The sequence below is a fragment of the Rattus rattus genome, chromosome 13 (genome assembly GCF_011064425.1).
Source record: "Rattus rattus isolate New Zealand chromosome 13, Rrattus_CSIRO_v1, whole genome shotgun sequence".
In the NCBI taxonomy this organism is placed as follows: domain Eukaryota; kingdom Metazoa; phylum Chordata; class Mammalia; order Rodentia; family Muridae; genus Rattus; species Rattus rattus.
Genome location: NC_046166.1, coordinates 76,359,875 through 76,376,366, shown reverse-complemented (window position 1 = coordinate 76,376,366; position 16,492 = coordinate 76,359,875).

Here is a 16,492-nt window from a genome sequence, read left to right as displayed (position 1 = left end):
AAGGTCATCTATTTACAGTTTATATCTTTGCATAATGATCAATTAGTTTTGTGACAAACAAATTTGAAGATGGCAGAGATTAAAGATTTCAAAATGCATGAGACTTGGTTAATTTAAATTATTTATAAATGTTTTAGTTTATATAATAAAAATGAAGAGGGCAATTCATATACTTAAACAATTGTTGACCAATACAATCCAATGAGTTGCTTAAAGGGATATGAAACCTTCTAAAGAGATCATAGAGGCTTAAGGGACAGAGTAATGTGAGAGCTTAATGAAACAATTAAATTATAAGTTGTAGGTACTGAGGCAGGAGCAGACTATTCTAGACAGAAGTGATGCCCGTTATTTTCTCAAGATAAAATAAGGCTGTGAGATTCTATATTGAAGAATTATATTTAAATTATATTCTCAGATAATAAGTAGCAAGTTTAAATTTCGGACAATTTAAAAATCCTATATACTGCATTAGAAAACATAGTATCTGCATAGATGAAAATCATGCCCAACTAGTTACATGTAATGTAGCTACAATCCACCATTCAGTAGATTGTCTCAATCGCTCTTCTTTTACATTTTCAGGAAAAATTAATATTTTTAAAATGATATGATTATATATAATTTATCATGATGATGACCCCTACTATATTAACTAATTCATCTTCACTTGAATGTAGTCTGCAACAAATGCTAACTCTCCCAACATGAAGCATCCCTTAGGGTCAGTGCTTCCCAGCCAAGACATTATCATAAAAATCTAATGTTTATCCACAGCATTGTTTAAATTTTATTAGGATTGATAGAAGATGATTGTGCATGTGGAATGGAAATTCCTATCCTAAAATTGTAAATCCATGCCTTTTTCCTTTGTCAAACTCCATTGCATCATGTCTTCTGCCTACTGCAATAGCCAACAAGCTCATGCACAGACCAGAATCAAAGAGCTGAAGCTATTTCTACAAGTTATGGTGGCTTAAGCATCAGGTTAGAAGAACCCACATTTCCACCTTGATGTAGCAGTTGAGAGCAGTAGTAAAATGTGGATCATAAAATTATCGAACATTGTAAATGGATCCCTGGGAAACCATATGCCTTTATTTTCAATTGAAGGAAATGTAGCTGTGAACAGTTTATTGATTATTTCAAAGCCAGATAGCTTGTCCCTGTCACATTAGAATTACTACCTAGATTATCTATCTGATGCTGCAATGCTTGGTATATTATATTTCTTCAGCGAAAACCCACATCTCATAATCATCATGGCTGACATGGCTGATTATAAGAGTTGTTGAGCAACAAGATCAACAGAGGGATAGTGGAGAGAATACCCAAGAAGGATTCATGCAGAAGACTTGCTTTGTAAAAGCCACGTCATCTGTATGACACACAAAAGAAACATTATCAGCAGTAGCTAGAAATATACCATATCAAAATCAGCCTTACAAATGCACCAAGCTTCATACAAATAGGACAGAAAACTAGAAAAAAAAAGCCAAACCATGTTTGTCTTTTGGGGGTGTGTGTGTGTGTGTGTGTGTGTGTGTGTGTGTGTGTGTGTGTGTGTGCACTTGTGCATGTGCCTGCCTACTTCAGAGGATGAGGAAGCAGAAGAACATGACATCGAGAAGCTACAGATATATTAATTAAACATGTTCATTGTTTCTGGCAGTGGCTGGAACATGTAGATTATAACTGAAAGTAAAGATTCTTTATGCTTCTTGTAGATGCTCTTTAGGTGTTAAACTATTTTTTTTTCATTATGACAGAAGGGAACACTAGAAATACATGTATAATACACGGATATGTAGTGGTACATATATTTTTTTCTCAAATACATATGTGCACATGCTCCTTCTTATACAGCAACAGTTACATGCTGTTGGGAGCACTCAGAACACAAGTCACCTGTCTTCTGGCATCCAAAGGCAGAAAAATGTGGGTTGGCTACTTTTTTCTTCATTTGTGAATCCTAAGTAATACAAGTCAATGAGGAGTAAAGTTGATAGACATAGGTACATCTCAGAAAATAATATCCCATGAGTATTGTTCATTAACGATCTCCTGTTTGATCAAATGTCTGATATTTTCCCCAATTTTATTAAATATCGAGTTTCTCTTTTCATTTATCTAGAGTACTATGGCAGAAATGGTGCCATTTGAAAGAATTCCAGCCCGTGTATCCTCCAGGCAATTATTTATGTTTTGTACTGTATATTTTCTCAATGTGCCTGGAACCTTTCCACATCAAATTCTGAGTTACTCCGTCTTATTTTTTTTCATTTTTCATTGGATATTTACTTTATCTACATTTCAAATGTTATCTCCCTTCCCAGTTTCCCGTCCAGAAACCCCCTATCCTATCCCCAATAGTGCCTCCAGGAGGGTGCTCCTCCATCCTCCCCCTCCTGCCTCCTCACCCTGGCATTTCCCTACACTGGGACATTGAGCCTTCACAGAACCAAGAGCCTCTCTTCTCATTGATGCCTGACAGGGCCATCCTCTGATGCTTATGTGGCTGGAGCCATGGGTCGCTCCATGTGTACCCTTTGGTTGGTGGTTTCAATCTGACTTACTTTGCAGAGAAGTTTATATTTTTCAGTCACATAGAATTGCCTTTACTACCTTAAATGAATGTTGAGGGTATACTCAAAAATATGACTTCTTAAAGCAATTGGTTTGCTAGTTTGATTCAGGGTCTATTTTTATACATGGATACCATTTCTTATGTCTCTATTGTAATGTTATTTTCTGAAAAAGTTTGGACGATACATGAAAAATAAGAAGTGAGCTTAGTGGATTAAAATAAAATTCCATTAATTGCAAACAGACAGTATAGCAGTGATGAGCACATTTTCTGGCAAATAGACCCAGCTTCCACCAGTAATCAGATCACATCACACTATTAAAACTCTATGTCCTTATTTCCCTGAAGGACTAGCATTGCTACAGCTAGTGATATTATGAGGAGCTTGCAAATTAAGTATGGAAGGGTGATCTATCCTCTGTCATGAGGGGAGTAAATAGAGCACAAAATTGAGTTATAGAACACCAGAGTATTTATCAAAAACATCAAATTAAGCCTCAGATTCGTGTTATAGGTCTATCCTGTCTAGAAGTCTAAGTGCATAAAAGTAATCATTAGTAAAATAGACTTAGTAGATATAAGGCCATTTCAAGAACTGCAACCAATGCTGTTTGGTTTCAGCTGACATATATTGCCTCTGACTTTCTTTTGTTCTAAGGAGACATGTTTCTTTGACATTAGTTTGCTTGTGGCTTTGCCATATACTATCTTATATCCTTTGTTCTTTCTTTTCCTGTATTTCTTGAAATAAGGAAACATCACTGTACAATTGATACCGTAACAGTTTCTTTAATAAAGTAGTTCAATGACAGATGGGCTATCGAGTGTAAATTGTGCCTCTTATCTTCCTAGGAAGACATGTTATTCAAATAGCAAAATTGGAAGCATATTTTTAAGTTGCAGAGGAGCCTGAGAAAATTTCACAAATTCAGATAAGTCTTTAAAAAAGGCAATATCCAATTGAAAGTATAAAAATAAATAAAGCATTTTGTGACAGTTGGCTCTATATGGTTCTGTTGATGACCTGTAGGGAGCAAGACAATCAGGTGGATCGTTCTGGTAAGTATGAAGGTATTCTGTATTGAATTCCAACTCCAGTAGCGAACTGATCAGTGTAGACTTGATGCTGGTTTGCATATGGTACAAGTACCTGTACTCAGAAAAAAATATGTCAGCAGAAAACACAATTTCCTGCTTTCAAGACCCTAGAAGTTGTCCAATTCGTAGTACTTCCTGTGAGCTGAATGCAATCCTCTGCCATCCTAGTTCTTTGCCGTATAAGAGAGTCTTTCAAGACAACTGGGCTCTGAGGATCATCACTGTCACTTTGAAACCGGAGCTGGTCTTTCCACTGATAGAACTAGAGCTACAAACGGGCAATTACAGAACTGAAACGCTACTCTGTGGGTCCCAGGCATCACATTTAAGTCCTCGGGCTTGTCAGCTGGTACCTTTAGTCACCGAGTCATCTCCTAGACCTTTAAAGTTTGTTATAAAGTTCCACGGGAGGCATTCATTTTATAAAGCATATTAAACAATTTTTCTTAGGGCCATCTTATAATTCTAAGTACACGGAGAACCATTCTTCTTCCATAGAGCATGGGCTGACCAAGAAACAAACAGTATGAGCTTTTCCTAGGCGCATAGTCTTTGTCTCTCGCCAAACCCATCATGATAGGGAAAGGAGTAATATCTAATTGATAAAATGGAAAATAAATAAAACCATACCTATGGACTTTACCTGTTTAGCCCAGCTCTATTTCCTGAGGCCCAACTTATTATTGAGCAAGCAAAACCATAAAAATGCTTCACAAATTATACAGAATTTAAAAATCTTCATTCACACAGGCCTATGGGAGTATTTAAATAAGGTCTCTGACATGTAATAGAATATCACAACTCTTGTCCAAGGAGCAATTCGGGAGACGCCATATCTCTTTAAACTTTCTAATGTTGCTTTACTGTAGAGTGACTTTATTTGCTCCATCTCTACTGACTGAGCAGTATCCATAGGTGAGACTAGGATATGAAGTAGCCTTGACTGGCTTTAAAACTGTACACCAATTAGTAAATCATAGTGCTGCTGACAAGAGATCACGGAACACCCAGAGCTTCTTAATAGAAAAGAGAGGTACTGTGGCTTGAGGTATACTCACTAATAGGTGTTAATTATGTCTAAAAATATTCAGAACACTGAATTATTGTCACCTCCAGAAGAACATGTAGCTCAGCTTATTCTCAAAGTTTACAATATTTTTCCTGAATTAGGTGGTTTCCACATGGAGTTAATCCACAAGCAAGATAAAGGAGACATCTTAGTTTTGTCCCAAACATGCTAGCACCCTAAGGAATAAGGGTGTGAAAGCACTTTTGTGAAGTTTAAAAACTGAGTGCTTATTCCTAGACTTGGATGATTAGTCTGTCATTTTGAATTATAATCTACCTTTTTGATTGATTTTATGTTTTTATATGAAAATAATCTATTTACAATTTCTGTATCCACTTTGCCTGAATATGAAATGACTATGATTTATCTTTATTGATTATTAACAACATCCACATTCATGATTGTATTATAAAACATTTTCTCATTATTCTTTGTATAGACTTTTAGGATTATATTGTAAATTATATTATTTAACTTGGTTGGCCTTCAGTTAATTGTATTAAAATATAAGTTTATAAGTTAAAGTACAGTGAATTATGTTGGATTATTTTCTTGTCATTTTTATCTTTTCATAAATAATCACCTATATTATTTAATGTTGACTTCTCATAAAAGATTTATAAGGAATTACAAGCAAAGTGAGACTCTCATCCAATACTAAACCTCATAAAAATTAATGCTTCCCAGGATGTAATTTGAAAATCTAAAAGGCACTTCTGATTTAAATCTGTTAATTCTCATTATAAAGCTCACATTTCACCTTCAAATATGCACACGAGGTGCATAGACACATTTGTGTGAGAAACAAGGAATGCGAGAAAATGCATTAATCAAGTGTAATAAAATGCTCACGATAATGTATTCATACTTTGTTTCACTTGAAATTGATAATGAGAATAGTGAGGCTACATAATCGAGGTGCATTTTCATTAAAAGTCTACCTTATGATTTGTTAGGTTTTCTGAAAGATACTCGGTATGTATTTTCACATGAAGGCTGTTAATTGGATAAACAAAGTAACAAATGATATTAAAAGTTAACGAACAGTGTTTACAAACATCTTACCTTGAAAATGACCTAAGCAGGAGTTATACATTTTGTATTTTCTATAAAATTTAAAATTTATACAAAACAGAGAATAGCATTAAAACATTAGCATAATTTACTTGTGGGTTTATCATCACTTGTTAAAGAAACGGCTGAAGGCTGCCTTTCCAACAGGTCTGCATATATTAGCATCTGATGGTAGCACCAAGTTGTTGTAAAAATTAATATTGCTGTCTTTCATTTCTATTTTGACCCGTGAGATAAAGTACATATTCACATACCATGCATTTTTTGTAGCATCAGCCAGCACCTTCTCTTTGTTCTCTATATGATAGCAAAATTCAGTGCCAAAAATATGCTAGTCTTCAAGAGTATATGCTATAAATATCTCAAAGTGAGAGAGAAATTTGTTTTACATTTTCCCATTAGTTTTATACAACCTGAACTCCATAAAATAGAGTCCTAAAAATATGTCCTATCTACACAACTCCGTAGGAAATTATTTACTGTACATTGTTCTGGCTCCTACATAAAAGGAAAGAATCCTTTCTGGGGTTGCCATACTTTGCCTTTTGAATCTGTGGAGAATGCCCTGGGGCATGCACTACCACCTTATGCTGTGGTGCTTGAACACCCAGCACCATATGTGCTGCTATACCAGCAAACAGCAGGGTTGGGTTTCAAGATTCCACATGCTTTCTCTGCTGAGCTAACAGTCTCTACATCTATATGTCATTTCCATCGGTGCTATTTATTTGATATAATTAGGGTATGTTCTGTTTGTATTTCTTAAGAATGCTTCACTCAGAGTTGCTGCCAGGAATCTCAGTAGTCACAGCATTATAGAGTAAAATACATGCACTGACATTATATAAAAATGGTCCCCACCATCATGTTTACACACCAACCCAAGATACTTTAGAAAAAGATGGAAATAATCTTGGTGGAGAAATCATCCTTCCTATTTAAAAAAACAAAAACAAAAAACAACAACGAGAACAAAATGTTTTTTCTCTATCAGCAGACAGACAGCTGTTTCTACAATCCCCTATCTTTGCTGAGAACGTGCCCACCATATCTGGGCCAGTGCCTTTCAATGTGAAACCATACTGAAAATTTCAAGCACATTCTTGATAACTGAGTTTAAAAGTCTTTAAACTTGTCTTCACACTTCTGAGCTATTAACCTCTGATATCTATACAAAACTTAGAGGAAATTTTCAGCATTCACCTTCTACAAATCATGGAAGAGCATGAACGATGTTCTGGGTCACGCTGAATTAGGATTCAGAAATGTCAACGTGTCAATTAGGACTATAGTTACAGGTTGAGAAATTGCTCCGTACATACTCAATTTTTAATCATTGGGACCCAATATGAATAGCAACTGGATATCACTATATGACAAGAGAGTAATTGTGATAAACACACTGTAAGTCTCCTTTTCTTCAATCATGACAGGTGATATCCATACAGCATACACTGAGAGAAAGCATATGGGAGAAAAGGGGAGTAGGCATTAGACTTTAAAAAAGAAAGAGGTTCAGTTGAAGAGATGATGAAAACTACAGAAATAAAAAGAAGAAGACAGCAACCTCTAGTCTTTTATTTCTGGAGAGTACATGTGCCCATCTGTATCTGAAGTTTGGTATATTTATTTCTTATTTTTTGAAACTATCATGTAATTATGTTTCTCCCATCATCCCTCCAAGTTCGCTCATGTACCAGTACACATTCTCTTTTATATCTATGCCCTCTCTTTCTTCATAATTATTAAATATATATACATATATCATATACATATATGTATGTGTACATAATGAATATGTGTATTTCTACACATATATAGAAATGGTACAGATACAGATAAACACAAACACAGACACAGGCACAGATACAGGTACAGGCAGAGAAACAAATACAGAAACATTACTAAACATAACCTTCCTTACTGGTGCATGTTTTCAGGGTTGATAATTTGACACTGGATAGCCAATTGGGGTGCTGTTCCATAGAGATGATCTCCTCCCCAATTCCTAATTTCTCTCAGTTACCTATAGTTCTTCATATGGCATTTAGGCCACATGGGCTTCTCTCTGTCCAATTTGGAATGTTAGTGGTCTAATCTTTATTCAGGTCATATTTGGATTGTCATGTAAGTGAAACTTTATGAGGGTTGATTCTAATTATCTTAGAAGACACAATCTTACAGCCAAATCACTGTTCTTGTGGCCTTTATAAACATACTGATTTCTCGGATATATTCCCTGAATGTATTAAGATACTCAGTTTCTGGAAAATTATAATAAACACCAAAGATTAGTACAATGTGGCATCCTATATATATTTAATACCTAGAACAGATTTGTGAAAAAAACTTAAAGATGTGATATTATTGAAGTAAGCCCATTCATCCTGTACAAGTATTGCACTACAGTCTTTGAAAATTATCTTATCAATTGAATAAATATCCAGTTTTAAGTCTAAATCTGGACAGCACAAATTTTAGCTCTCTGTTGATGAAAATAAATAATATAAATAGCAAGGGTGAGGTAGTTTCTCTGTTGAGTTACAGAACAGTTTGGACATCATCATTAAGAATATAGTAATGTTTAAGACCTGTACTTATTATATAAGCAAAGGTGAAAAGAGACTTCTCCCTTTACAGGTATGCAGATATGCACCTAGGTTGAGAATACTATGTTGGTAGGGCATCATTTCTTTATTTCTTTACTTAATGGGAATTTTTTATTTGCATTTCAAATGTTAAGCCCTTTCCCGGTTTCCCATCCATAAACCACCATCCCATTCCCCTCCCCCTTCTTCTATGAGAATGCTCACCCACCCATCAGCCTACCCATTTCTGCCTCCCCATCCTGACGTTCACAGGGAAGTAGAGCCTTGGCAGTACCAAGAGCTTCTTCTACCATTGGTGCCCAACAAGGCCATCCTCTTCTACATGAAGCTGAAGCCATGGGTCAGACCATGTGTATTCTTTGGATGGTGGTTAAGTCCCTAAGAGCTCTGGTTGGTTGGTATTGTTGTTCTTATGGGGTTGCAACCCCCCTCAGCTCCTTCAATCCTTTCTCTTACTCCTCCAATGGGGACCCCATTCTCAGTTCAATGGTTGGCTGTGAGCATTTGCCTCTGTATTTGTCATGCTCTGGCAGAGACTCTCAGGAGACAGCTCTATCAGACTCCTGTTAGTATGCACTTCTTAGCATCAGAAATATTGTCTGAGTTTGGTGGCAATCTGTGTATGGTATGGCTTTCTTGGTGAGGCAGTCTCTGGATGGTCATTTCTTCAGTTTCTGTTCCAAACATTGTCTCTGTATTTCATCCCATTAATATTTTTGTTCCCCCTTCTAAGAAGGACTGAAGCATCTGTACTTTGCTCATCCTTCTTGAACTTCATTTGGTCTGTGGATTATACCTTGGGTAATCTGAGCTTTTCGGCTAAAATCCACTTACCAGTGAGTTCACACCATGTGTATTATTCTGTGATTGGGTTACCTCACTCAGGATGATATTTTATAGTTCCATCCACGTGCCTATGAATTTCATGAAGTCATTGTTTTTGATAGCTGAGTAGTACTACATTGTGTGTTTGTACCGTATTTTCTGCATTCATTCCTTTGTTGAGGGCCATCTAGATTGTATCCAGCTTCTGGCTATTATAAATAAGGCTGCTATGAACATAGTGGAACATATATCCTTGTTAAATGTTGGAGCATCTTTTTGATATGTGCCCAAGAGTGGTATAGCTGGATCCTCAGGTAGTAGTAATATGTCCAGTTTTCTGAGGAACCTCCAGACTGATTTCCAGAGTGAATGTACCAGCTTGCAATCCCACAAAAAATGGAGTACTCCTCATTCTCCACATCCTCACCAGCATCTGTCCTCACCTGAGTTTTTGAACTTAGCCATTCTGATTGGTGTGAGGTAGAATCTCATAGTTGTTTTGGTTTGCATTTCCCTAATGACTAAGGATGTTGAACATTTCTTTAGGTGCTTCTCAGCCATTTTATATTTCTCAGTTGATAATTCTTTATTTGACTCTGTACCCCATTTTTAATAGGGTTATTTGATTCTCTGGAGTCGAACTTCTTGAGTTTCTTGTGTATATTGAATATTAGCCCTCTATCGGATGTAAGATTGGTAAAGATCTTTTTCCAACCTGTTGGTTGCCTTTTTATCCTAAGGCAATGTCCTTTGCCTTATGTAAGCTTTGCAATTTTATAAAGTCCCATTTGTCGATTCTTCATGTTAGAGCATAAGGCATTGGTATTCTGTTCATGAGGATTTTCCCAGTCCCCATGTGTTTGAGGCTATTCCCCACTTTTTGTTCTAGTAGTTTTAGTGTTCTGGTTTTATGTGGAGATCCTTGATCCACTTGGGCTTGACTTTTGAACAGGGCAACAAGAATGGATCTATTTGCATTTTTCTCCATGCTGACCTCCAGTGGATCTAGCACCACTTGTTGAAAATGCTATCTTTTTTCCACTGAATGGTTTTAGCTCCTTTGTCAAAGATGAAGTGACCATAGGTGTGTGGGTTCATTTCTGGGTCTTCAATTCTATTCATTGATCTACCTTCCTGTTATTATTGTTTCCTGTTATTTTTGTTGTTAGAGGTGGAATTATATATGTGTGGCTCTCTTCTTTTGGGTTAGTTGCAAGGAGATTACTTTCTTGCTTTTTCTAGGGTGTAATTTCCCTCCATTTTTGGAGTTTTCCATCCATTATCCTTTGTAGGGGCAGATTTGTGGAAAAATATGTTATAGATTTGGTTTTGTCATGGAATATCTTGGTTGCTCCATCTATGTTAATTGAGAATTTTGCTGAATATAGTAGCTTGGACTGACATTTGTGTTCTCTTAGGGTCTGTATGACATCTGCCCAGGATTATCTTTCTTTCATAGTCTCTGGTGATAAGTCTTGTGTAATCCTGATAGGTCTGCCTTTATATGTGACTTGATCTTATTCCCTTACTGCTTTCAATATTCTTTCTTTGTTTTGTCCATTTGGTATTTTGACTATTATATGATGGGAAGAATTTCTCTTCTGGTCCAATCTATTTGGAGTTGTGTAAGCTTCTTGTATATTTATGGGCATTTCTTTCTTTAGGTTTAATTTTGTTGAAGATACTTATTGGCCCTTTAAGTTGGGAATCTTCACTCTTCTATACCTATTATCCTTACGTTTGATCTTCTCATTATGTCCTGGATTTCCTGGATGGTTTGGACCAGTAGCTTTTTCCATTTTACATTTTCTCTGATGGCTGTGTTAATGTTTTCTATGGTATCTTCTGCCTCTGAGATTTTCTATCTATCTTTTGTATTTTATTGATAATGCTTGTGCCTCTGATTCCTGATCTTTTTCCTGGGTTTTCTATCTCCAGGGTTCTCTCTTTTTGTGATTTCTTTATTGTTTCTATTTCCATTTCTAAATCCTGAAAGGTTTTGTTAAATTCCTTACTGTTTGGGTGTGTTTTCCTGTAATTCTTTAAGAGATGTTTATGTTTTGTCTTTAAGGGCTTCTATGTGTTTACCTCTGTTGTTCTATATTTCTTTAAGTGAGTTATTTATGTTCTTCTTAAAGACCTCTAACATCACCCTGAGTTGTGATTTTAAATAAAAATCTTGTTTTTCTGGTCTGTTGGGGTATTCAGGGCTTTCTGTGGTTAGGTAACTGGGTTCTGATGATGCCAAGTGTCCTTGGTTTCTGTTGCTTAGGTTGGTGCCATCGTCTCTCACCATCTGCTTATCTCTTGTGTTAGCTGGTCTTGCTGTCTCTCACAGTGGCTTGGTCTTCCTTTAAGCCTATGTGTCAGCACTTCTGGAGACAGGCTTTCTCCCAGTGTGACCTGTGTACAAAGGGCTGTGTCGCAGGATCAATTCTGGGTACAGGAAGAAACCAGAAGGATCCTTTCTCAGACTGCTCCTTGTTTCCTGCGTCCAGAGGGCTCTGTTCAGGATCCTCTTGGGTCAGGAATGTGGGGAGAAGCTCTTTCCCCATAGGATCTGGATACAGAGATCTGGGTCACAAGGTTACCTCTGGGTGGAGGCGGAAACAGGAAGGATCCTGTCCAAAACCGCTCCTCAGTTCCTGTGTCCTGAGGGCTCCAGGCAGGTTCCTCTTGGGCCTGGAATGTGAGCAGAAGTGGTGGTCTTATCTCTGCTCTCAGGTGTGTTAGCACTCCTGGAGACCAGCTTTTAGCTCTGGTGCAGGGGGAAACACCATCATTTTCAATAAGAAGAATAAAGTTGTATTGAGAAGTATCCATCAATGAGTGCTAAATGCAAAGCATGAACCCATGACATTTGCATACCTGTAATCTGGAAAAAAAATCAGTTCACTGGAAATCGATTAACTCCTACACTGTTGATCAAATTGAACATCACCAAACATCACCAAATAAGGCAGACATCAGCAACTTCCAGATAGGTTGAGTAACATGAGAAAAGTCACATTTTTACATCGAATTCGGGCCAGGAAGTGGTAGCAAACCCACATATGAGACATCATCTGGCAGTACTAAATTGGGAAAGATGCTGTAGAATGACTGGCCTCAATCTTCAAAATACCAGCTATGTTAAGACAGTAGTATTTGAAGAGTGAAACAAAGAGGATATCAGAGTCATTTAAAGTTGCCACAGAGAAATTCTTCCTCCAAATCTGGAACAAAAACTAAAACTAGAGAATAATAGTCAAGGACTCCTTGTATAGGATAGCTTTGATGGAGTCACAGGCTGTTAGAAACACTGAAATGATTGTGAGATATTACTTTGAGCTGTGTGCCATAATCCGAGAGCAATACATTGTTAATGACTGAACTTCAGTGAAAATTATGGACTGGCTTGGCATTTACAGGGAAACACAACACATTGTCATGCTTAAGAGCTAAGAACTATCCCAGGTATATTCTTGAGCAATGAAGAGGGAAAATTACAACTGAAGATTTTCTATCATATTCTCTGCTTTCCTGGCCTACTAAAATTAATAAATGTACACACATATTCTATATGCACACAGAAAATTAGAGAAATAGTCATGAAGTCCCCAACCTCCTAGGCTATTACTTACTCATAAAATTACAGAATGCCTCTTCTCCCCACATTGCTGAAACATATGAGGTATAGCGCTTTGTGAATCACAGCTAAAACATTGTCCATATAAGTGTTTCTAAGAAAGGATAAAGGAGTTGTTAGATATAGGCTCAGGATAGAAATCTGAAACTTCTTGAAGAGACAGCTAAAACAAAACATAAGTTGTATCTAAGTTCTAGCCAGATTAGCATAAACCATCCACTTAGGCCTTGATTATTTCAGTTTCTTTCAATGGTTATACTCTAGTAACTTTTCATATAAAATGACAAGCACTCTGATTCATAAAGAAAAACGTCTTGTCTTTAGAGACAGAACAAGCATCAGATCCAGCCTTAGACATCATGCAGATGTTAGAATCATCAGACCACAGAATGAAAATTACTATTGACATATCCTGAGCATCTTTGATGATCTCCTTGGCTGATGAGCCCATCAGAGCATTGTGCATTTGCATCACAGTGTTTTCAATATCTGGCATTGCTTTCTTGTTCTTAGCTTTTAAACTCTCTGCCATTGTTACCAATTTATTCTGCAATTTTCATTTAGTTTATTTTTTTTTAGTTTTTTCTTTGAACATATATTGGAAAGGACTCAGCAAGTATTTTTAAAAGGAATTTATCAAATATATTAAGTACCACCATCTGAGAAGATATATTTTAGACATTCAGGATACATTTTAACATTTGAAATCAATCAATGAGACTTGCCACAAGTACATGCCAAAAGGAAACCATGAGTTTATGAGGACATTGAATTTGACAAACCCCAACAACTATTCATGCATTCATGGAGTATATGCTCAATAGACTGGAAATGTATTGGGACTTCCTCAGCTTGGTTGAAAACTTATGAAAAATTACAGAATATATCTTCCTTACATCAATTAGGAGACTAGAGAAGGTTGTCTTTTCATGACTATACTTAAGCAGCTTAGTGTTATTTACTGTACATAGGAAAGCATTACCACAGAGCCAATCTGTCCGTAATCTTTAAATGATAGAATATGCCAAGAGCCCAGTATCCTGAGATAGGGAATTGTTTCAAAGATCCCAGGCTCTGTCAGTATCCCATATAGAATGCCAAAAATAATGTTCGTCCTTGATTAATATTTGCAGCCTAGTTGCCCCAAGGATTCAAGTATTTAGTGAGTTGTTTTCAGGGTTCCTCATGAAACCTGACATGAAAGGTAAGACATGGACATAAAAGAAAGCATTTGCATGAAGAAGCATTGTCCTGAATCTTGGGAATAACTGCTGTTTCTGGATGTTAGTTGTCTATGGGTCATGTGACTATATGTAATCTGAGTGCCTTTTTCCTGCCTGTATGAACATGTTCTCCATCAACCAAGTCTTTCTGAGGCAGTTCTGTCTGTAGATGAGCTCTCAGGAGATCTAGAAAATTAAGTAGAACTTGGCGAGGGGAACCCTACCGAAGAAGTATTCATTTGAAGGTGGTAGGGAAATAAACATTAAAACAATGAACTAGCATCCAATGTCTTTTAAATTCTAAATTCATGGACTCTGATTTGGTCATTTTGTTGTTGTTATTGTTTGAGATGTTTTCAACAGTGTCATATGCAATCCATGCTGGCCTCTAACTCACCTTGAAATTCTGAATCATATACCCTTACCCACCCAGTAGCAAGATCACATGCATGCCTCACTATGACTCATTTAACAAACTCTGGGTTTTGTACCGAAAGCAGAACACCATGGACTGCTAAGTATTGCTGTTGGAAAAAGAAAGTGCATCTGTTTAAAAAGAAAACAAATAAGTATGCTGTTTCTATTTAAAACTAATTATATTTTTATCATAGAATTCATGCGTTAGTATTTACTTAAGGAAAATGAAAGTGATGTCAATGAACATAAATCCCTTCAGGGCTCTTTACGGTAGCTTTATTTATTATTGTCAAATGGTGAAATAACAAAGATGCCATTCTGTAGGTAAGTGGTTAAATGAACTGGAGCAGATGTGGGCAATGGTCTGTCAGTCAGTTCCAATATAGTTAAATTTCAGTATTTGAAAAAGACTGGAAGAAACTTAAATGCACAGAATTGGGACCTAACTTTAACAATGTTTGATATGTTCAATACAGCATGTATTTATTTACTCTTGAAGACATAAAATTATAGAAATCATAATTTCAGTGATTATCAGGAGATTAAGACAATGTATCCACTGGGAGTTTTGAGTCAGTGCAACTATTGTGCATAATACAATAATGGTGGGCAGTAGCCAGTTTATCAGAATAAAGGCAGGTATTTGGGTATCTTTATAAATTTACTTATAAAGTTGATGCTCTTTTAGATAAATTAGATAAGAGATTTCATGGTTTATGAAGAGTCAAGCAGTAAAGTAATAACTAACAGGTGTTTCCTGTTGAAGGAAGTAATTAAACTTTTGCTCTGACGCCATACAATTTCTGTGAGACCACAGTTTTTAGTTGCTGATTAAAATTGTAGTCACTTTACTATGGATTTAACTTTGAAATATGTTTAAGGAATTAAATGTTAGAGAGTCTTCTAGATATGGTTGTGACCTCAAAGATGTTTTTATAGATTATAGGCTTCATAGAGCAAAAGCACTATGAAGAAATGAATGTGATGCATATTTAGAGAACACATTTTTAATGGCAATTCAATCAACAGTGAAAATATTTTTTAAAGTTGTATAGGTAAGTACATTTAAATAAAGTTCCACCTTAATATCCCTTTAAAACCTGACATGAAGTTCCCAAAGCTTATAAGGAGACAAGATAAAAACAATACATTCAAATGCATTATTTTAAAATGATTAGATAAAGTTTTATTTTAAAAAGTATAATTATATTTCAATTTATATCTTTTGGCAGTCATAATAAAGTCAGAAAATTTGAAATATTTTCTTGCTGTACATGTTGAAGATTTTCTCAATAGTATATATAAAATATTAATCTAAAGAACACTTGTTTGTGCTTTCTTCTCTGAGAAATATATTAATACATAGTGTAACTTCAGAAGGTTGATGTTGATCATGTGTGGGTACCATGTGAAAAGGGCTGAGACTCTCATTCAGTTCATAAAAAATATCATGGTTACAAAAGTGATATTTAAAATATAATTTATGGTGTAGTGGAACATTGAGTATAAAAGTTAGAAGTCATTAATATTAGCATAAACCAGGTTATCTACACTATCATTGGTAACTTGTTATAGTGACTGCAAGAGGAAATTATATATATTATTCTTTTGGTATGCATGAGCCAATAAATTGTGATGGTTTGTATATGCTTGGCCCAGGGAGTGGCACTATCAGAAGGTATGGCCTTGTTGGAGTAGGTGTGTCATGTAGGTGTGGTCTTTAATAGCCTTGTCCTAGTTACTTAGAAGCTAGTATTCTCCTAGCAGCCTTCAGATGAGGATGTAGAACTCCCAGCTCCTCCTGCACCATGCCTGCTTGGATGCTGCCATGTTCCTGCCTTGATTATACTGGACTGAACTTCTAAACCTGTAAGTCAACCCCAATTAAAATTTCTCCTTTATAATAGTTGCATTGGTTCTGGTGTCTGTTCACAGCAGTAAAATCCTAAGACAGATGCCATG